Below are 22821 nucleotides of genomic sequence, written 5' to 3'. Positions count from 1 at the left end.
ATCTGCATGAAACAAACAATCTGATGTTTTGTGTCTGTGGAAAGTAAGATTCCATATTTATGTATAATTCTGAAGATTCTGAGGTATAAAAAGTATAAATGGTGCACAATTCTTAAAGTGCATTCAAGAAAGTTTGAGCCATTGTGTCGCAAACCCAACAAGAGAAGGGACAATTCTGGACTTAGTTTCAGGGAAAAACCTGAGCAGGTGGATGGGGTATCAGTGGGAGAGCATTTTAGTGGTAGGCAATCATAATTCAGTTAGATTTAGCACAGTTGGAAAAGGATAAAGATAGACCACAGGTAAAATTTTGAACTTGGGAAAGGTCAACTTTACTGATCAGAGGTTTGATTTGGCATAAGTGGACAGGAAACAGCTACTTGAAGGCAAATCAGTGTCAGGGCAGAGGGAGGCATTCAAGGAGGAGCTAAGAGGGTTCAGAACAAATATGTTCCCACTAAGAAAAAGGACAGGGCTCCCAAATTTAGGCTCCCCCCGGATGTTGGAACACTACAGGAAACAGCCTAACAGTCACAAATACACCCATCGGCCATCACCCTTTGCTTCCTGCCACTGAGTCAATTTTCAGTCCAACTTGCCAGATCCCTTGTATCACATGACTTTTTAATTTTCTGACCAGTCTGCCATGTTGGACCTTGTCAAAAGCCTTGCTAAAATCTCTGTCGACTAAATGAAGCACGTCAACCTCACCGACCCTCCACAATTGCTGCCAGCCCTGCTGAGCTTTTTATTTACAGTTATTCAGAAAGAAATGCATTTTGGTTGTGACAGTTTGTATAGCAGCAAGAAAGTTTCATTCTCTGAATGGGAATCGAACCAGGGCTGTGGCAGAGAAAGCACCGAATTCTCACCACTAGATGACCAGGGAATCTGCCAGACTTCATTGCAGGTTAGCTGGTTCATGCTGCTTTTGCTATTCCTTCACTTCAGGCCACTTTCGCCAAGGCGAGGAACTATTTAAAAAATCAGATGTTTAGCTCGAGCACCAGAGACTTATCCAGGCAATGACAGCACCGAGTGTGGTAGGAATGAGCATGAAGCTGCAGATGTACAAGCTTCAACCTCCAAAATACAACAACTTAATCAATGTGGCTCTTGTGAAACGTGCAAGGCAACACACAGCAGTCATACATCAATAGAAGTAACTGGGACACTGGGAAATTCTGTCAGTTTCAGGTAGGATCTCTTTCTACATTTGTCACTGCTTTTCCTTCAGCTCCCTCTGCTCCTCCAGCTCCCTGTGAATTAGCTGCTTGATGAAAACACACTGAATTCATGAAACCCAGCTTTACCTGGAAAGCAGAGAGTGGGAATGAAAGATGCAGAACATTAAGAAGCGATGAGTTTTGCAGATAACAGGATAAATAGGCACTGGGATCTCATCTTCCTGCTCCTTCCAGATACTGAACGCAGTGATGAACAAAGTTGTTCCCATTGCCCATTATCCCCAGTTTCATTTCCCTTCCAATCTTGTTGCTTAGATTTGAAATTGTGTATATTTTTACACCGGTTTTCAATTTGAAGAAAGCTACGATAAGCTAATGTTGTTAAGCAGATGTAGTTTAGTTTAGTTTAGTTTAGAGATACAGTACTGAAACAGGCCCTTCGGCCCACCGAGTCTGTGCCGACCATCAACCACCCATTTATACTAATCCTACACTACTTCCATATTCCTACCACATCCCCACCTGTCCCTATATTTCCCTACCACCTACCTATACTAGGGGCAATTGCTAATGGCCAATTAACCTATCAACCAGCAAGTCTTTGGCATGTGGGAGGAAACCGGAGCACCCAGAGGAAACCCACACAGACACAGGGAGAACTTGCAAACTCCACACAGGCAGTACCCAGAATTGAACCCGGGTCGCTGGAGCTGTGAGGCTGCGGTGCTAACCACTGCCCCATTGTGCCGCCCCGTAGTGCAGGAAGATACAGAATAAGTTGATGATAACAATGACTGTACTAAGTCTGAGGTACAGCTAAAAGTTGGCAACATTTAAAGTACCAATCAGCAAGTTGTGGGATGCAGTTCAAGTGGGGGACGTGAAAAGGAAGGTGGTTGTGAGAAGGGACAGTGTAGTTAGGCAGATAGATACAGCTCTCTGCAGCCCTGACTGGGAATACCAAAGATTGTGCTGCCTGCCCAGTACAGCCATGTTTGTGTCAGTTTGAACAGCAAGCAGAGAAACTATCCGATTAACACCCACATTTTGCCTAGTACTATCACCCCTGTTGTCAGTTCATCATTCATGGTTTGCAACCTATTACAGCCCTTCCCTTTTGCACTTCCACTCCCAACCTCCTCCTTTGTATTTGTTTTCAACCTTTTTTTTTATTTGTTCGTGGGATATGGGCATCACTGGCAAGGTCAGCATTTATTGCCCATCCCTCATTGCCCTTGAGAAGGTGGTGGTGAGCTGCCTTCTTGAACCACAGCAGTCCATGTGGGGTAGGGACACCTACAGTGCTGTTAGGAAGGGAGTTCCAGGATTTTGACCCAGCGACAGTGAAGGAACGGCGATATAATTCCAAGAACGGCTAAACAGGTTAGGCCTTTATTCATTGGAGTTTAAAAGAATGAGGGGTGATCTTATAAGATTTTAAGGGGGCTTGACAGGGTAGATGTTGGGAAGATGTTTCCACTAGTGGGGGAATCTCGAACTAGGGGACATACTTACAGAATAAGGGGTCACACATTTAAAACTGAGAGTCGAAGGAATTTCTTCTCTCAGAGGGTGGTGTATCTCTGGAATTCTCTACCTCAGAGAGTTGTGGAGGCTAGGTCACTAAATGTATTTAGAGAGGAGGTAGATAGATTTTTGAAATCTCGAGAAGTCGAGGGTTAGGCGGAGCAGACCTGAAAGAGGAGTTGAGGCCTGGGACAGATCAGCCATGATCTTATTGAATGGCGGGGCAGGCTTGGAGGGCTGAATGGCCTACTCCCGCTCCTATTTCTTATGTTCTTATGTTCTTAAGTCAGGATGGTGAGTGGCTTGGAGGGAAACTTGCAGGTTGTGGTGTTCTCATTCATCCGCTGCCTTTGTCCTTCTAGGTGGAAGAGGTCGCGGGTTTGGAAGGTGCTGTCTAAGGAGCCTTGGTGAGTCTCTGCAGCGCATCTTGTAGATGGTACACACTGCTGCCACTGTGCGTCGGTGGTGGAAGGAGTGAATGTTTGTGGATGGGGAGCCAATCAAGAGAGTTGCTTTGTCCTGGATGGTGTTGAGCTTCTTGAGTGTTGTTGGAGCTGCAACCATCCAGGCAAGTGGAGAGTATTCCATCACACTCCTGACTTGTGCCTTGTAGATGATGGACAGGAAACAGGAGGTAAGTTACTCGCCATAGAATTCCCAGTTTGTGACCTGCTCTTGTAGCCACAGCATTTATGTGGCTGGTCCAGTTCAGTTTCTGGTCAATGGTAACCCCAGGATGTTGATAGTGGGGGATTCCGTGATGGTAATGCCATTGAACGTCAAGGGGAGGTGATTAGATTCTCTCTTGTTTGAGATGGTCATTGCCTGGCACTTGTGTGGTGTGACTGTTCCTTGCAACTTATCAGCCCAAACCTGGATGTTGTCCCAGTCTTGCTGCATCTGGACATGGACTATTTCAGCATCTGAGGAGCCGCGAATGATACTGAACATCGTGCAATCATCAGCAAACATTCCCACTTCCGACCTGATGATTGAAGGAAGGTAATTGCTGAAGCAGCTGAAGTTGGTTGGGCCTAGGACACAACCCTGAGGAACTCCTGCAGTGATGTCCGGGGACTGAGATGATTGAACTCCAACAACCACAAACATCTTCCTTTGTTCCAGGTCTGATTCCAGCCAGTGGACAGTTTTCCCCCTGATTCCCATTGACTCCAGTTTTGCTAGGGCTCCTTGATGCCATACTCAGTCAAATGCTGCCTTGATGTCAAGGGCAGTCATTCTGGGTCTTGACAAGGTGGATGTGGAAATGATGTTTCCCCTTATGGGAAAATCTACAATTAGGAGTCACTATTTAAAAATAAGGGGCCACCCATTTAAGACAGAGATGAGGATAATATCTTTCTCTCTGAGGGTCATGAGGCTTTGGAACTCTCTTCCTCAAAAGGCGATAGAAGCAGAGTCTCACATATTATTAAGGCAGAGGTAGATAGATTCTTGATAAGCAAGATGGTAGGCAGGAATGTAGAGTTGAGGTTACATCAGATCAGCCATGATCTTATTGAATGGTGGAGCAGGTTCAAATGGTCTACTTCTGCTCCTAATTCGTATGTTCGTATGTACGTATGTTTGTATGTACGTCACCTCTGAAGTTCAGCACTTTTGTCCATGTTTGAACCGAGGCTGTAATGAGGTCAGGATCTGAGTGGCCCTAACTGAAGACAAAGTGAACGTCACTGAGCAGGTTATTTCTGAGCATGTGCTGCTTGATAGCACTGTCGACAACACCTTCCATCACTTTGCTGATGATCAAGAGTAGACTGGTAGGGCGGTAATTGGCCGGGTTGGATTTGTCCTGCTTTCTGTGCACAGGACATACCTGGGCAATTTTCCACATTGCCGGATAGATGCCAGTGTTGTAGCTGTACTGGAACAGCTTGGCTAGGGGCGTGGCAAGTTCTGGAGCACAAGTCTTCATTACTGTTGTCGTCATTTTGTCAGGGCCCAGAGCCTTTGCGGTATCCAGTGCCTTCAGCCATTTCTTTATATCACGCTGAGTGAATCAGATTGGCTGAAGACTGGCATCTGTGATGCAGAGGACCTCAGGAGGAGGGTGAGATGGATCATCCACTTGGCACTTCTGGCTGAAGATTGTTGCCAATCTCTCAGCCTTGTCTTTCGCACTGATGTGCTGGGCTCCCCCATCATTGAGGGTGGGGATATTTGTGGAGCCTTTACCTCCTGTTAGTTGTCTAATTGTCCACCACCATTCACGACTAGATGTAGCAGGACTGCAGAGTGTAGATCTGATCCGTTGGTTGTGGGATCACTTCGCTCTGTCTATTGCATGCTGCTTCCATTGTTTGGCCTGCAAGTAGTCCTCTGTTGTAGCTTCACCAGGTTGACGCCTCATTTTGAGGTATGCCTGGTGCTGCTCCTGGCATGCCCTCCTGCACTTTTCATTGAACCATGGTTGATCCCGTGGTTTGATGGTATTGGTAGAGTGGGGGATATGCCGGTATAAGGTTATAGATTGTGGTTGAGTACAGTTCTGCTGCTGGTGATGGCCCACAGCGCCTCATGGATGCCCAGTTTTGAGCTGCTAGATCTGTTCGAAATCTATCCCATTTAGCACTTCTGATTTTTCCAGCTGTAATGAAGTATCATCAAGCTGAATGGTTCAATCTGTTTCTCACTCCACAGATATTGCAAACCTGCTGAGAATTTCCTGTTTTCATTCAGCAAGGAAGTCATATCAATTCTAACAGTTTGCACTGCATCAAGGAAGCTTCATTCCCTGCTCAGAATCAAACCCAGTTCACTGCAGTGACAGCACCAAATCTTAAACAGTAAACTATCAGAGAAGCTGGCATAATTTCTTGCAAGTTAATTGATCCACGCTGCTCTGGTTGCTCCTTCACTTCAGACCATTTTCGCCACAGACAGGTTTCTTGTCCAAAATGGCCTGTTTAGTTACAACACAAGACTTATCTAACAAATGACAGGCCAGTGAGTCTAACATCAATGGTTGGGAAACTATTGGAAAAAATTCTGAGGGACAGGATTAATCTCCACTTGGAGAGGCAGGGATTAATCAGGAATAGTCAGCATGGCTTTGTCAGGGGGAGATCGTGTCCAACAAATTTGATTGAATTTTTCGAGGAGGTGACTAGGTGTGTAGATGAGGGTAAAGCAGTTGATGTAGTCTACATGGACTTCAGTAAGGCTTTTCATAAGGTCCCGCATGGGAGATTGGTTAAGGAGGTAAGAGCCCGTGGGATCCAGGGCAATTTGGCAAATTGGATCCAAAATTGGCTTAGTGGCAGGAGGCAGAGGGTAATGGTCGAGGACTGTTTTTTCGAGTGGAAGCCTGTGACCAGTGGTGTACCACAGGGATCGGTGCTGGGACCCTTGCTGTTTGTAGTGTACATTAATGATTTAGACATGAATATAGGAGGTATGATTAGTATGTTCGCAGATGACACGAAAATTGGTGGTGTTGTAAATAGTGAGGAGGAAAGCCTTAGGTTACAGGATGATATAGTTGGGCTGGTAAGATGGGCGGAGCAGTGGCAAATGGAATTTAATCCTGAGAAGTGTGAGGTGATGCATTTTGGGAGGACTAACAAGGCAAGGGTATATACAATGGATGGTAGGACCCTAGGAAGTTCAGAGGGTCAGAGGGACCTCGGTGTACTTGTCCATAGATCACTGAAGGCAGCAGCGCAGGTAGATAAGGTGGTTAGCAAGGAAAATAGGATACTTGCCTTTATTAGCTGAGGCATAGAATATAAGAGCAGGGAGGTTATGATAGAGCAGTATAAAATGCTAGTTAGGCCACAGCTGGAGTACTGTGTACAGTTCTGGGCACCACACTATAGGAAGGATGTGATTGCACTGGAGAGGGAGCAGAGGAGATTCACCAGGATGTTGCCTGGGCTGGAGCATTTCAGCTATGAAGAGAGAATGAAAAAGCTGGGGTTGTTTTCCTTAGAGCAGAGAAGGCTGAGGGGGGACATGATTGAGGTATACAAAATTATGAGGGGCATTGATAGGTTAGATAGGAATAAACTTTTTCCCTTAACGGAGGGGTCAATAACCAGGGGGCATAGATTTAAGGTAAGGGGCAGGAGGTTTCGAGGGGAGAGGGTGGTTGGAATCTGCCTGAAGGGGTGGTAAAGGCAGGAACACTCAGAAAATTTAAGAAGTATTTAGATGAGCACTTGAAACACCATAGCATACAAGGCTACGGGCCAAGTGCTGGAAAATGGGATTAGAATAGTTAGGTTCTTGATGGCCAGCACAGACACGATGGGCCAAAGGGCCTGTTTCTGTGCTGTATAACTCTATGACTCCATGACTGAGTGTGGTAGGCAGAAACATGAAATGGACAGTCAAGTGAAATAGTACCACCGGCTGTGAATGTCCAAGCTTCAATGTCCAAAATGCAACGACCTAATCAATGTGGCTCCTGTGAAATATGCAAGACAACACACAACTTTCAGACATCAATAGAAGCATCTGGCACTCTCCCACTTCTGCCAGTTTCATGTGGGATCTCCTTCTGCTTTTGTCACTGCTTTCCCTCCAGCTCTCTCTGCTCCTCCAGCTCCCAGGTGAATTAGCTCCTTGATGCAAACACAGTGAATTCGTGAAACTCAGCTTTACCTGGAAAGCTGGGAGTGGGAAAAAAAGATGCAGGACCTTGAGAAGCGATAGGTTTTGCAGATAACAGGATAAATAGACACTGGGATCTCATCTTCCTGCTTCTTCCAGGTACTGAATACATTGATGTGCAAGAGTTGTTCCCATTAGCAATTATCCCCAGTCGCAGTCACCTTCCAATTCTGTACATGTTGCTGAGATATAAAACTATACATATTTTCTCACTGGTTTTCAATGTGAAGAAAGTGGAGCTACAATTAGCTAATGTTGTTCAGCAGATGTCGTGCAAGAAGATGCATAACAGGCCGAATATAAGAATGAATGTTTTGACGCGGTGGACTGCAGGTCATGGCACTATTTAAAATGTCACTCAGCAGGTCTGGTTCCAAATTTGGTGATAAAAAATGACAAGAAATCTTTTTGCTGCATTTCCTCAGTGTTATGATGTCAAAAGACCAAGACACAAGGTAAAAAAGTGGATTTTGTGATAATGCGTTGTAAGGCAGCAGAATGACTGTGAAGGCCTCAGCAGTGGTGTTGAGAAATATACAAGATAGAAAGGTACAGCACAGAAGGAGGCCATTCGGCCCGACTTGCTTCTTTGACAAAGCAGTTCTGATTGGTTGATCAGGGGTGGTAATTGTGCCAGTTTGAACAGCAGACAGAAAAATTGTGTCGTCAGCACCCACATTTGCCTTGCACCATTATCCCTTCTGTCAGTAAATCGCTCATGTGTTGCGTTTTCTCTTTCTTGACACAAACACGCCAATCACACAGACAAGATGTGAATCTAAAAGGTGGGTTCTTTTATTGAAGATGCTAACTTATATACAGCAATACTAGGAAGGTAGGATAACATGTCTTGTCTCTGGAGCTGCTTCCAATAAGTGCTTAGAGAGCACATGGGTCTGTATATTATATCCTGTCTGGTAATGGATGGCAGTTTCAGATACACCCCTTAAAGTAACAATGCAACACTTACACAACATCCCCCTTTTTTCTAAATTAAACATGTGTTATAAAATAATTGGAACTATTTGTAATACAGTAAGTAAAAAAGGTTTTAAATGTTTAAAATTTACAGCAACAAATTTATAAGTCTCCAAAGCATATTGGAGGTCTAATAATACACCCAGACCTGATCACTGTAGGTTCAGTTTGTGGTCGCTGTGCAGTCTCACAGTTTTGACTGTTGGTGGGAATATTGGGTTTGGGTGGTGTCTTCGAACATGTCCTGTTGACAATGGGATAGCTCGGCGCTGCTTGGTCTGGAACTTCTCGAATTTGACGCAGTTCCTATGCAATGTCATACCATTGGATGATCAGACCTGATATGACCCTGGTTCTGGACAAGTTCTGACAACTTCTGCTGGATTCCACATTCCATCAGTTGAGTATTGAACATAAACATTTTGTCCAATACTGAGATTGGGCAATTCTTTGCCTGCATGACAGTCATGGCTGTCTTTCATTTTTCTTTGCCTGTCAATAAAATTTCCCCTCACCTCTGGAAGTGTCAATAGCTGGTGACCAGGTAAGTTCATTTGCACTGGCCTACCAAACAACAAGTTGGCTGGAGATGGGATTGTTGCACTAAGCGGTGTCGCTCGGAGATGTAACATAGCAACATGTAGATTGTGTTTGGTTTGTCGGCATTTCATGATCAACTGTGCGAACCATACACTCAGCATGCCATTAGAGTGAGAATAATGTGGTGACTACGTGGTATGGCTGACTTCCCATTTGTCGCACATGGTCTTAGATGGTTTTCCTGTGTACTGGGGTCTGTGTTAGAGACGAGTTCCTGTGGTGCCCCAAAAAGACTGAAGATCAAACTTAAAGTGGCTGCAATGGTCACGCTTGATGTGTCATGCAACCAACAAATGATGGGGAATTTGGAGAAATAATCTATCACAACTATGAAATCCTTTCAATGGACAGTGAAGAGATCAGTTGCAGTTCTGGTCCATGGATTTGAAAGAACTTCCTGGGGTAACAGAGGTTCTCTCTGAAGACTGGACATGTGAGCTTGGCATGCCTTACAGTTCTTCATGGCTGTTTCAATCTCATGGTGTATCCCCAGCCAATAAACTGTTTCTCTGGCCAATCATCTTGTATGGTCTATACCCATGTGTACTTGTTGCAAGATGTTCTGTCTGAGAGATTACAGAACAAGTACTTGTTCTCCTTGAAAGATGATACCCTGAGATATTCCAAGTTCATCTATGAATGGCCAAAATGGTCGAATAGCCTCTGGGACCACCCAGAGAGCAGGTGATATTAGACTTGGTATTGTGTAATGTGACAGGATTAATTAACGACCTCAGAGTAAAGGCACCTCCAGGTAGCATCGACCACAATATGATTGAATTTTACAACCAGTTTGAAAGAGAGAAGAGTGAGTCTAAGACTAGTGTTTTAAACTTAAATAAGGGCAACTATGTGGGCATGAAAGCTGAGCTAGCTGAAGTGAACTGGGTTACTAGGCTAGGAGATAGATCAATAGAGATGCAGTGGCAGACATTCAAGGGAATATCTCAGAATACTCAGGATAAGTATATTCCTACTATAAAGAAAAATTCTAAGGGGAGGACCCACTATCCATGGTTAACTAAAGAAGTTAAGGAAAGAATCAAACTTAAGGAAAAAGCATATAATTGTGCAAAGGTCAGATGATTGGTCAGAGTATTAAAAACAGCAGAGAATGACTAAAAGGTTTATTTTTATTTATTTAGAGATACAGCACTGAAACAGGCCCTTTGGCCCACCAAGTCTGTGCCAACCAAACACCACCCATTTATACTAATCCTACATTAATCCCATATTCCCTACCACATCCCCACCAGTCTCCTACCTACAGTAGGGGCAATTTACAATGGCCAATTTACCTATCAACCTGCAAGTCTTTGGCTGTGGGAGGAAACCAGAGCACCCAGTGGAAACCCACACAGTCAGAGGGAGAACTTGCAAACTCCACACAGGCAGTGCCCAGAACTGAACCCAGGCTGCTGGAGCTGTGAGGCTGTGGTGCTAACCACTGCGCCACCCAGGTTAATCAGGCAAACAAATTTAGTATGAGAGGAAGCTAGATAGAAATGTAAAAAAGATAGCAAGAGTTTCTGCAGGTATTTAAAAAGGAAAAGAGTAAGTAAAGTGAGTGTTGGTCCTCTAGAGAGTGAGAATGGGGAATTAATAGTAGATAATAAGGAAATGGTGGATGCAATGAACAAATATTTTACTTCTGTCTTCACTATAGAGGATACAAAAAACATTCCAGTAATAGCTGTAAATCAGGAGGTGGAAGGAAGAGAGGAACTTGGTAAAATTACAATCACCAGGGAAATGGTACTGAGCAAACTGATGGAGCTGTGGGCTGACAAGTCCCCAGGTCCTGATGTGCTTCATCCTAGGATCTTAAAAGAGGTGGCTAATGATGTAATAGATGCATTGGTGTTAATTTTTCAAAATTCGCTACATTCTGGAAAGGTTCCATCAGGCTGCAAAGTAGCAAATATATCTTCTCTATTCAAGAAGTAGGGACAGTGGGGGGAGGGGGGGAGGGGGGGGGGTGGTGTGGGGGGAGGCAGAAAACTGGTAACTATAGACCAGTTAGCTTGACATCTGTCAGGGGGAAGGTGTTAGAATCGATCATTGGGAGGCTATAGCTGGGCACTTAGAAAAACTCAAGGTAATCACGAATAGTTTTGTGAAAGGGAAATCATGTATAACCAATTTATTGGAGTTCTTTGAAGGAGGAACATGCACTGTGGATAAAGGGGAGCCTGTTGAAGTACTGTACTTGGATTTCCAGAAGGAATTTGACAAGGTACCACATAAAAGGTTATTGTGCAAAGTAGGAACTCCTGGTTTGGGGGTAACATATTAGCATGGATAGGAGATTGGCTGACTGGCCGAAAACAGAGATTATGCATAAATGGATAATTTTCTGATTGGCAGGATGTGACAAGTGGAGTCTCGCAGAGGTCTATGCTGAGGCCTAAACTTTTTACAATTTATATCAATGACTTAGATGAGGGGAGCGATGGCAATGGTAGCTAAATTTGCAGATGACACAAAGATAGGTAGGAAAGTATGTTGTGAAGAGAACATAGAGGTTGCAGACCAATATAGATAGGTTGAGTGAGTGGGCAAAAATCTGGCAAATGGAGTATAATGTGGGAAAATGGGAAGTTGTTCACTTTGGCAGGAAGAATAAAAATGCAGAGTATTACTTAAACGGAGAATGACTGCAGAATTCTGAGGTGCAGCGGGATCTAGGTGTTCTATCATGAGTCACAAAATGTTAGTATGCAGGTACAGCAGGTAATAAAGAAGGCTAATGGAATGATATCCTTTATTATGAGAGGAATTGAAAAGGAAAGTAAGGATGTTATGCTTCAGTTATACAGGGCATTGGGAGACCACATCTGGAATACTGTGTGCAGTTTTGGTCTCCTTATTTAAGGAAGAATGTTAAGGTGTTGGAGGCGGTTCAGAGGAGGTTCACTAGATTGATATGAGCCGGTTGTCTTATAAGGAAAGGTTGGACAGACTGGGCTTGTTTTCACTGAAGTTTAGAAGAGTGAGGGGAAACTTGATTGAAGTTTATAAGATCCTGAACTGTCTTGACCAGGTGGATGTGGAAAGGATGTTTCCTCTTGTGGGTGAGTCCAGAACTAGGGGACACTGTTTTAAAATTAGGGTTGCCCATTTAGGACAGAGATGAGGAGAAATTTTCTTTCAGAGGCTTGTGCGACTTTGGAACTCTCTGCCTCAGCAGGTGGTGGAGGCAGGGACATTGAATATTTTTAAGGCAGGGGTAGATAGATTCTTAGGCAAGGGAATCAAAGGTTATCGCGGGTAGATGGGAGTGTGGAATTCAAGACACAAACAGATCAGCCATGATCGTATTGAATGGCAGAGCAGGTTAGAAGGGCTGAATGGCCCACTTGTGCTCCCTATTTGTATGTGCATATGGGACATCTTGGAAAGACTCTGGCCAGTCATCAATCAGGGTCATCCAGTGCTGTTGCAAAGTAGGCTCGTCAGACGTTTCCTGTCGAAGTTGTTGACATTTGTACAATCCAAACTCACAAGGTCAGCATGTAGTACATCTTCTATTTCAGAGTCAATGAGGTTATCCTGAAGATCCAATGAAATGTCACCATTTTTTTATGAATTGGGTAACTGACTCAACGCCTCAGACGTAATTATGTTACTACCTGGCTTGTAGCAAATATCATAGTCGTAACCTTGAATTTTAACAAGCAGACACTGTAGTTGAGGTGGCACACTTGTCAGTGGTTTCTGCCAGATCACCTCAAGGGGTTTGGGATCTGTTTCAATGACGAATATTTTGCCAGAGATATGTATGGAAAGGCTGAATCCTGAAGACTAGGACTAAAGTTTCCTGTTCAATGTTGGAATAATTTGTTTGGGATTTCGAAAGGCTCTTGGATGCGAATGCAATTGGCTTTCCTATTTTTGAGATGCATCAACTTCTAATGTGGTCTCCTCTGATGGGTCATAGAATTGGTGTGTCGACGGTCCCTCAGTCAGTGATTTTTTGAGGAAATTAATTATGTGCTGATGATCTTCATACCACACAAATGGAACTTTCTTTTTCAGGAAATCTCGAAGAGAAGAGAAGTGAGCAAAATTTGGACTATATGACAATAAGAAGTTGAATAAGCCTAGATAACATTGCAGATCTAGCTTGTCCTTTTGGGTTTGGCATTGCAATAATGTCCTCCAGCTTGGCAGATCAGGATGGATACCTGCATCTGAGTAGATGAACCCAAAGAAATTAATCTGCTTCAGGGTGATGTTGCATTTCTGGCTGTTCAAAAGGAGTCCCTCTCGGCATGCTGTTTCTATAAGGAGATGTAGGCTATGGTCGTGCTTCTGCTTCATTCTACCAACAACAGCAATGTCATCTGCTGTACAGATGCATCCTGTCTGGAAGCTTGCATGTGATGTGGTCCATATTTGACTGGAGAAGAGGACCCGGCTAATGGACCTATGACCTTTGGAAGCAGTATCTTCTGAATGGAGTGTGAAACATAGCTAGTGCTTGAAATGACTACCAAATGAACTGACCCCCAGTTTTTGGCATCCAGTTTGAAAAAGAATTTAGTGATTGCAAACTTAGGGTTCATTTCTTGTAAGGTTGGGATCTGATCTGGGCATCACTTCGTGCCACAGGTAGACATCCTGGGTTAAGACAAACTCAAATGGAGCCTCTTTCTTTACTACACATGTGATGGAATATTACCAATCAGTGTGCTGATATACCTTTCATATCATGCCGTCTTTCTCCATCTTATCCAGTTCAATCTTTCGTTTGGTTTGGACATGGATGCTGCACTTGTGTGGAGGAGCAATCAAAGATATGGCATCGGTGCATAAGTACAAAACGACATCGCCCTTAAAACTGCCAATCTTGTTGAACTTGTCTGGATAGAGTGAGGTTAAGTCAGCCACAGAGGTGATTGGCTTATCCTTCTGATCAGTAGGCTTAACATTTGTATCAATGCTGTGGATTGTTACCAATGTGAGGTCTTTACATGCCAGTAGGCCTGCAAAGGAGTTCTGCCCAGCCCACACTGCTCAGAGTTGGCTTTTGACAGATTGCTTCCAGCACAAATCTAACCGCAGCTTGAGTCAGGCTCCCTTAAAGTAAAGCTGTAGAATCTTGGCACAATTTACGATGTCCTGACGATGCAGACTTGCAGTGTGTTCAGCATCAACAATATCGCCGAGTTACTTACAGAGACTTCGACTCTGCTGCAAGGATCGCAGATAATCCTGATGAGCTTGCAAACTTTGACACCAGATCTTCTGTAGCAAGCGGATGGGCTTAGCTTTGCAGGATCTGCAGAAACGCAGTATCTTCAACACTGCCAGCTGCCACCATATTGCATTTGCTCTTTCTTGATGCAAACAAACCAATCACACAGACTAAACAGATGAATCTAAAACGTGTTTTTTTTCATTGAAGGTACTAACTTATATACAGCAATACTGGGAAAGTGGGTTAACATGTCTTGTCTCTTCAGCTGCTTCCTACAACTGCCTAGCAATCACATGGGTCTGTACATTACATCCTGTCTGGTAGTGGACAGTCGTTTCAGATAGGCCCCTTAAAGCAATACCACAACAACTCCCACCCCCCTATAATTGTAAACACCTCTATTACATCTCTGTTTAACCTTCTTTGTTCTGAAGAGAGCAGTCTGGGCCTTTACTGTCTCTCCACATAGATAAATTACCCCAACTCTAGACATGATGCAAGGTGGAGGATTATGACGAGGTTTGGGAAAATATTGCTAGTTGAGAGCAGGAAAAATAGAAAGGAACCAAAAAATAAAACACAGACACCAGTTTTGTGAATATTTAGATTCACTTTGGGAAACAGAATCAGAAGAGAATGAAGGGGGAACTGTCCAATTGACCAGAAGAAGTCAAAGCACCTTTGCCTTCTATAAGACACTGGAACATTTACTCTGATTTTATCAGTGAAATTAACTGATCTGAGCCATTGAAAGGATTCTCGTTACTGCACATCAGGAATTAAAACCCAATATCAGCTTCGGGCCAATCAGAACACTTGGTAACAGGTAAGACACTGAAAGGTTCGAAGGGAAGTGGCACCGGTTATAGGAGAGCTGATTCAGTGACATGGATGTGTCTGCAGTGGGCAGGATCAGACTGTTTCCATGCATCCACAATGAATGCCCTACACTTTATTTTGGAAAACTAAAATTGATAGAGGAGATTTGCCATTCCCGTCACAGCAATTTGAGGCTTTAACTCACTGACATACTGGAATAAGGTGACTTGCAAATCTTGGCTGTCTGAGTCTCTGTGGTGTGATTGGTTAAGTGTATTTGGATGTTAAATTAAAGGTTGGTGTATCAAGACCATCCCGGAACAAAGCTTTGTGCCGTTTCTCCCCCCCCTCCCCCCAACCTCCCCCTTCTACATTCATTGCCATACAATTCCGTGTTGTGTGTTTTGGCTGCAAAGAAATATTCCCCCAAACTTTGACAGCTCTGCTGTGATCCAGTAAGTTACCACGCAAATAGTTTCATGAACATTCATTTCAAATAAAATGAGAAAAGTAGAGATGAACCATGTACATGCAGCCAACCCATTTTAAGTTATTGGCTTCAAAGAAACTGATAGAAATTGATTCTATGAATGCATGTATGGAATTGAGATATGCCATCACACCGTGTGAAGCTACATTTTATTTGTGGCTATTGTACAGCTGGTATTATGGAAAACAATTCTAAACACACTGGACCATTTCAATGATGTTTTACCTGCAGCAAATGGCTAAATTTTTTTTGATGTAAAATCAGAGTCCCTGGGTTTACCTATCCAGCTGGGTAGTCCTTAAGTATCCCTGTCCAGCTGTGCTAGTCACTGGGTATCCCTGTGCAGCTGTGCTAGTCACTGGGTATCCCTGTCCAGCTGTGCTAAACCCTGGGTATCCCTGTCCAGCTGTGCCAGTCACTGGATATACCTGTCCAGCTGTGCTAGACACTGGGTATCCCTGTCCAGCTGTGCTAAACCCTGGGTATCCCTGTCTAGCTGTGCTAGTCACTAGGTATACCTGTCAAGCTGTGCTAGACACTGGGTATCCCTGTCCAGCTGTGCTAGTCACTGGGTATCCCTGTCCAGCTGTGCTAGACACTGGGTATTCCTGTCCAGCTGTGCTAGACACTGGGTGTCCCTGTCCAGCTGTACTAGTCACTGGGTATCCCTGTGTAGCTGTGCCAGACACTGGGTATCCCTGTCCAGCTGTGCTAGTCACTGGGTATTCCTGTGCAGCTGTGCTAGTCACTGGGTATCCCTGTGCAGCTGTGCTAGACACAGGGTAGCCCTGTCCAGCTGTACTAGTCACTGGGTATTCCTGTGCAGCTGTGCTAGTCACTGGGTATCCCTGTCCAGCTGTGCTAAACCCTGGGTATCCCTGTCCAGCTGTGCCAGTCACTGGATATACCTGTCCAGCTGTGCTAGACACTGGGTATCCCTGTCCAGCTGTGCTAAACCCTGGGTATCCCTGTCTAGCTGTGCTAGTCACTAGGTATACCTGTCAAGCTGTGCTAGACACTGGGTATCCCTGTCCAGCTGTGCTAGTCACTGGGTATCCCTGTCCAGCTGTGCTAGACACTGGGTATCCCTGTCCAGCTGTGCTAGACACTGGGTGTCCCTGTCCAGCTGTACTAGTCACTGGGTATCCCTGTGTAGCTGTGCCAGACACTGGGTATCCCTGTCCAGCTGTGCTAGTCACTGGGTATTCCTGTGCAGCTGTGCTAGTCACTGGGTATCCCTGTGCAGCTGTGCTAGACACAGGGTAGCCCTGTCCAGCTGTGCTAGTCACTGGGTATTCCTGTGCAGCTGTGCTAGTCACTGGGTATCCCTGTCCAGCTGTGCTAGACACTGGGTATCCCTGTCCAGCTGTGCTAGATGCTGGGTATCCCTGTCCAGCTGTACTAGTCACTGGGTATCCCTGCCAGCTGTACTAGTCATTGGGTATCCATGTCCAGCTGTGCTAGACACTGGGTATCCTTGTCCAGCTGTGCTAGTCCCTGGATATCCCTGTCCAGCTGTGCTAGACACTGGGTATCCCTGTCCAGCTGTGCTAAACCCTGGGTATCCCTGTCCAGCTGTGCTAGTCCCTGGATATCCCTGTCCAGCTGTGCTAAACCCTGGGTATCCCAGTCCAGCTGTACTAGTCACTGGGTATGCCTGTCCAGCTGTGCTAAACACTGGGTATCCCTGTCCAGCTGTGCTAGACACTGGGTATCCCTGTCCAGCTGTGCTAGACACTGGATATCCCTGTCCAGCTGTGCTAGACACTGTGTATCCCTGTGTAGCTGTGCTAGTCCCTGGATATCCCTGTGCAACTGTGCTAGACACTGGGTATCCCTGTCCAGCTGTGCTGGTCCCTGGGTACACTGGGTATCCCTGTCCAGCTTGCTAGACCTTGGGTATCCCTGGCCAGTTGTGCTAGTCCCTGGGTACACTGGGTATCCCTGTCCAGCTGTGCTAGACCTTGGGTATCCCTGGCCAGTTGTGCTAGATCCTGGGTATCCCTGTCCAGTTGTGCTAGTCCCTGGGTACACTGGGTATCCCTGTCCAGCTGTGCTAGACCTTGGGTATCCCTGGCCACTTGTGCTAGATCCTGGGTATCCCTGTCCAGTTGTGCTAGTCCCTGGGTACACTGGGTATCCCTGTCCAGCTGTGCTAGACCTTGGGTATCCCTGGCCACTTGTGCTAGATCCTGGGTATCCCTGTCCAGTTGTGCTAGTCCCTGGGTACACTGGGTATCCCTGTCCAGCTGTGCTAGACCTTGGGTATCCCTGGCCACTTGTGCTAGATCCTGGGTATCCCTGTCCAGTTGTGCTAGTCCCTGGGTACACTGGGTATCTCTGTCCAGCTGTGCTAGACCTTGGGTATCCCTGGCCAGTTGTGCTAAACCCTGGGTATCCCTGTCCAGCTGTGCTAAACCCTGGGCATCCCTGTGTCGCTGTGCTCGTCCCTGGTTATCCCTGTGCAGCTGTGCTAGACCCTGTGTCTCCCTGTCCAGTGGTGCTAGTTCATGGGTACCCCTGTCCAGCTCTGCAGGTTCCTGTGTATACCTGTCCATTAATGCTAGTTCCTGGGTATACCTGGAAACGTGATATTGAGAACATGGGCTGTGACAATGCAAAAATCACTGTCCAAACAAAATACACTAACATCACTGAATTACAATTGTGTTTCCTGGGGCGGAGAGCAGGTTTCCATCCAAATAGATCCAAATAAGGGTGATCAGATTCAGAAGATTCAGGGAAGGAAATTCGGTAGCTACTTTGGATGTTTAATGACTTTGTGATAGATATTTCTCCAGTGTAACTTGTGTGGTTTGGAACAGTGAAATGTTTGTTAAAGTGAGTTAATGCAGAGGATTCAGTGTTTCACCTTTTAACACTTTCTCTGACCTGAGGCCAAAAAGTTAGATGTTTATGTGGTGTAGCGACGATCAGCTTCACATCACATGCGAAAGGTTTCCGGTCACTTCGCAAACATTTCCTTCAGAGAGCATCAGAGAGTTGTGGGTTTATTAATAGTGATGAAAGCAATTATCCTATGTTTGCCAAATTAATTGTTTTTAAAAATTATTCCCATGATCGGGAATCAAACCCTGTCCACTGCAGTGAAACTGCCGAATCCTAACCTGTGATCATTGTAAATATATTTGGAATTATGTGTGTTAAGCCGATATATATTTTTGGTTCAAAAACAAGAAATGCTGGATTCACTCAGCAGGTCTGGCAGCATCTGTGGAAAGAGAAGCAGAGTTAACGTTTCGGGTCAGTGACCCTTCTTCGGAACTGACAAATATTAGAAAAGTCACAGATTATAAACAAGTGAGGTGGGGGTTGGGCAAGAGATAACAAAGGAGAAGGTGCAGATTGCCTTTGCTCCGTGACCTTTTGGTCAGCTATGTGGCCTGGTCCAATCTGCACCTTCTCCTTTGTTATCTCTTGCCCCACCTCACTTGTTTATAATCTGTGACTTTTCTAATATTTGTCAGTTCCGAAGAAGGGTCACTGACCCGAAACGTTAACTCTGCTTCTCTTTCCACAGATGCTGCCAGACCTGCTGAGTGAATCCAGCATTTCTTGTTTTTTTTTCAGATTTCCAGCATCCGCAGTATTTTGCTTTTATATATTTTTGGTTGCTCTTGTTGGATGCTGATCAAAGGAGGAGAAACCACTAAATATAAAGGATTAGCATAATGCCAGTCAGTGTCAAACCCCTCCTTTCTTATTCAATAGAGGAAGAGACATGAACAGGATTCAGACACCAGAAAGTTTCATAAATAAAACAAAGGCCCAAATATAACTATCACCTATATTCCAAATCTTATCAATGCAAATTCATCTCACTTTATTTGAAAACTGACTATTATGAATCTGAAAATAAGCACCATGGGATTTGTGTTAACTCGTGACTTGTTTTTCTTTGTTTCTCCGTCAGGTTTGCAATTCAATTTGTGTTGGATATTGAAGAGAATGGCATTTCAAGATGAGGGCACAGTGCACCATGTTTAAAGCAACCAACTTGTAAAATGGCAGAGTTTTTTTCAGCAACTGTGCTACCAAACCCTTTCAATATCTTTCAAGAGGTAGACTGATGAGAGAATATGCCTATTGGGAGAACAGAAATGCTCTCACGATATTTCAAGTTATCGACTATTTTTCTAAGTTAGCATCCCGTCCACAATGATCAAGTGAGAAAAGTTCCTCTCTATTTATTTATTAATTCACTTTCTAATCCAGAAAAAAAAACTCTATTAAAATCACCCACTAACTTCCTATATTCCAAAGAATACAAACCTACTTTATTTAATCTCACCTCATAAGCTGGCCATTAGAACTCTGCAAACATTCTGCTGGCTCTCCAATTACATGCTGTCCTGCCCAGAACTATACACCGTATTCCAGGTATTGACAAACCAGGACTTTGGATAGCTGTAGCAAAACATTTCCTCCTTTATCTAATAGCCTCTGTAACTGATTGTACAGTTAGTCTAATTAGATTGTATATAGTGACTCAGCAAATTAAGGGCTTGTTTGATCAGAATAAACATTTTAAAAATTCAATATGCAATCCATATCATAAATAAATAATTTTAAAAATCATTCTTTTCCAAAACAGTACAAGAATTCCGAGTCCAATTCTTGGTGTCATTGAGTCAGGGAAACTTTGGCCAGAATTTTATGGTCCCCCAACGAGCGGGCAGGTGGCGGGAATGGGGGGGCAATAAAATTGAGTGGGAGACGGAGGGGGGGCGGGGTGGCCATTCTCGACTCCCTTCCGCCCCCGTTGCAATTTTACATGGGGCGACAGCAGTGAGATACGCCCCACCCGCCCCAGGCCAATCAAGGCCGTTAAATGGCCAATTTACTGCCACAGGGCCTCCCGTGGGTATTTTACCCACGGCGGGAGGACGGCAGGCAAAGACCCTGAGAACCACGCCTGGTAAAACCTGGTGGCCATCTTGTGGGCTGGATGGATGCCCTCCTGTTCGGGCACCCTGTGCCCCACACAGGGCCGCCCCTGAAGCCCCAACCGCCCCCAATGCACAACACTTCCTCCCCCAACCAACCCCCCTTGCCTCACTAGGGCCCAGCCAACTGTCCTTGGAGAGGCCCTAAAAACTAACCTTCGTTCCGGTGCCATCCTTCCTCTTGCTGCCAATGGCCAGGTGTAGTCCCAGCAGTGGCCACCACTCCCATTGGCGCTGCTGGGACTTAGAGCTGCCAGCCCACTGATTGGCTGGCAGCTCCATTAGACGGGACGTCTTGCCTCAAGGAGGTGGAAGTCACACCAAATAACAATTAAGGGCCTGGGGAGCAAAAAATCCCGGCGTGCCTCCCTGGGCCTGGCGGAGATGGGCTCGCCACCAACTTTTCAGCCGGTGGGCGGGGCCTCCTGCCCAATGTAAAATTTCGGCCTTCATCATTTATTGCATACTGTGCATCAACACTGCAGAAGCTCCTGCACCTCTTTCAATATTGTTTTTCAGAACTCAGTTTTCAAAAGGGAATTCTGTGATTACTTGAAAGGAAAAGAAAATTGCAGGGTTGTGGAGAAAGAGCAGGGAAGTGGGACTAACTGGACAGCTCTTCCAAGAAGCTGGCATAGGCCGAATGGGCTCTTTGCTAGATCAATTTCTCTATGGCCTCCCTAAATATAGCACCAGAATCCTATTCCTGCAAAACTTGGCCCTGCAAAGCAGCATAATTGCATAGTTTAATATTCTAAGTAGATTCCTAGGATCATCTGTACTGCAGTGGTCACCAAATTTGCTTCACACATGAAAGGTAGCCCCATCTGAACCCAAGTTGAGACATTGTCAAAATGTGTTCAAGTATGAGGAATAATTCACGTGTTGTTAAAAATTAACAGAATACAGTATCTTAGACATGTTGCACTTGCTCTTCCCCTGCACAGTTCTATACACACTCAATCTTTGCACAGTGTCTTTCACTTGCTTCCGTTTCCAGCCCTGATGGTGCAGAAAGCTTCTCTCAAACCTGCACATTCTGGCTGATTTCTGTTGATTTGTGTAAGATTATTAAAGGATCCTGCAGTGCTTCCTCAGTTAATAACAGCAGATCGGAGCCACATTTCAGATGCTGAAACAAACCCATCAATTATTCACTGTTCCACAAAGAGTGAGACAGGACAAGCAGCAATATTTTCCCCCACATTCAACTTACCCACTATCAGCAGAAGATGGTGACTGCAGCCTCAATCAGCTGGTCACTGCCCACTCCTGGGCAATCCAGGCCAAACCTCCCCATGCAAAGACTCAAGAAAATGTCGGCAGATTGTATCCCAGTCACTAAACCTCCGAGCAACACTTACAGAATATCCGAGTGAGTGGAACTTTCTTTGAGCTTCAATGGAGAAACTCTGGCGGAAACAAGTTGTGGGAACTTGCACTTCATGAACATTTCTTCTCATGTGAAAGGGGCTAAAATCCTTTTAAATTTAACAACAGCATCAGCAGATTCCTTGTGTTCGAAGCAGCTTTATAACCCAGCTCTTAAAATACAGTCCACAAAACAAGAAGAGGTAAAAGTTCATGACACGCAGAGCAGAAAAAGTTATTAAAGTTTTAACTGTTACTCGGCAGACATATTAGCATTTCATTCAGTCAGCAACAGAAATTCATGGGCTTAGTGATGCCGATTAACATAATTATTCACAGTCTCACAGAGCGGCTCAGAGTAATTTGGGCACCTGAAAGACGGATGCAGGTGATACTGTAGTTGAAACTAAGGAAATGGCAGACATGCTAAATAATGACTCTGTAGTGGTCTTCATAGTAGAGGAAGGGGAATGACTACCAAGGAGATGATGAAACAGAGGTGCAGTGCAGGTCTGGTGAGCGTCAAACCCCTCCTTTCATATTCAATAGAGGAATAAGAGTCACTGTTAACAGCCTGTTATATATCTTCCTGTACTACATCTGCTTAACGAAAGCAAAATACTGCAGATGCTGGAAATCTGAAATATAAACAGAAAATTCTGGAAACACTTCGCAGGTCAGGCAGCATCTGTGGAAAGAAGCAGGGTTAATGTTTCAGGTCAGATGACCTTTCTTCAAAACTGGAAATGTCAGAGATGAAACAGGCCTGGAGCAAGTACAGAGGCGGAAGTAGGGGAGTGGAAGGGATGTCATAGGATTCGGGGAGGAGGGATAAGCTGACGAAAGAGGATGAGGGTGCAAGGCAAAATCTGTCTGGTAACGATACAGCTTTTTCTGCCTACTGTTCAAACTGGCTCCAGTACCGCTGATCAACCAAATGCAAATGCTCTTTCACAGAATCACCATGGACCGATTGGCCTCCTTCTGTGTTTTAGGTTTGGTGTCTAACGAGCTTGATTGAAATTTTTTAGGATGTAAGAAGGA

The 22821-nt window shown here is 44.8% G+C and overlaps 1 protein-coding gene across 3 annotated transcripts in view; it reads right to left on the bottom strand.

Moving 5' to 3' along the window:
• Window positions 1–21945, bottom strand: part of LOC137368770 (uncharacterized) — a 244694-nt gene extending 222749 nt beyond the window's left edge. For 2 of the 3 annotated variants that reach the window (XM_068028966.1, XM_068028968.1), the window contains exon 1: window positions 21623–21945. The gene's annotated coding sequence lies outside the window, so the exon portion shown is untranslated. The remainder of the gene's footprint in view (window positions 1–21622) is intronic. The other variant, XM_068028967.1, reaches the window with a different exon arrangement.
• Window positions 21946–22821: the final 876 nt, after the last annotated feature.

This window comes from Heterodontus francisci, chromosome 4 (genome assembly GCF_036365525.1).
Source record: "Heterodontus francisci isolate sHetFra1 chromosome 4, sHetFra1.hap1, whole genome shotgun sequence".
NCBI lineage: Eukaryota > Metazoa > Chordata > Chondrichthyes > Heterodontiformes > Heterodontidae > Heterodontus > Heterodontus francisci.
The sequence above is the reverse complement of the archived record's forward strand: the minus strand, read 5'-3'. Positions and strand labels throughout refer to the sequence as shown.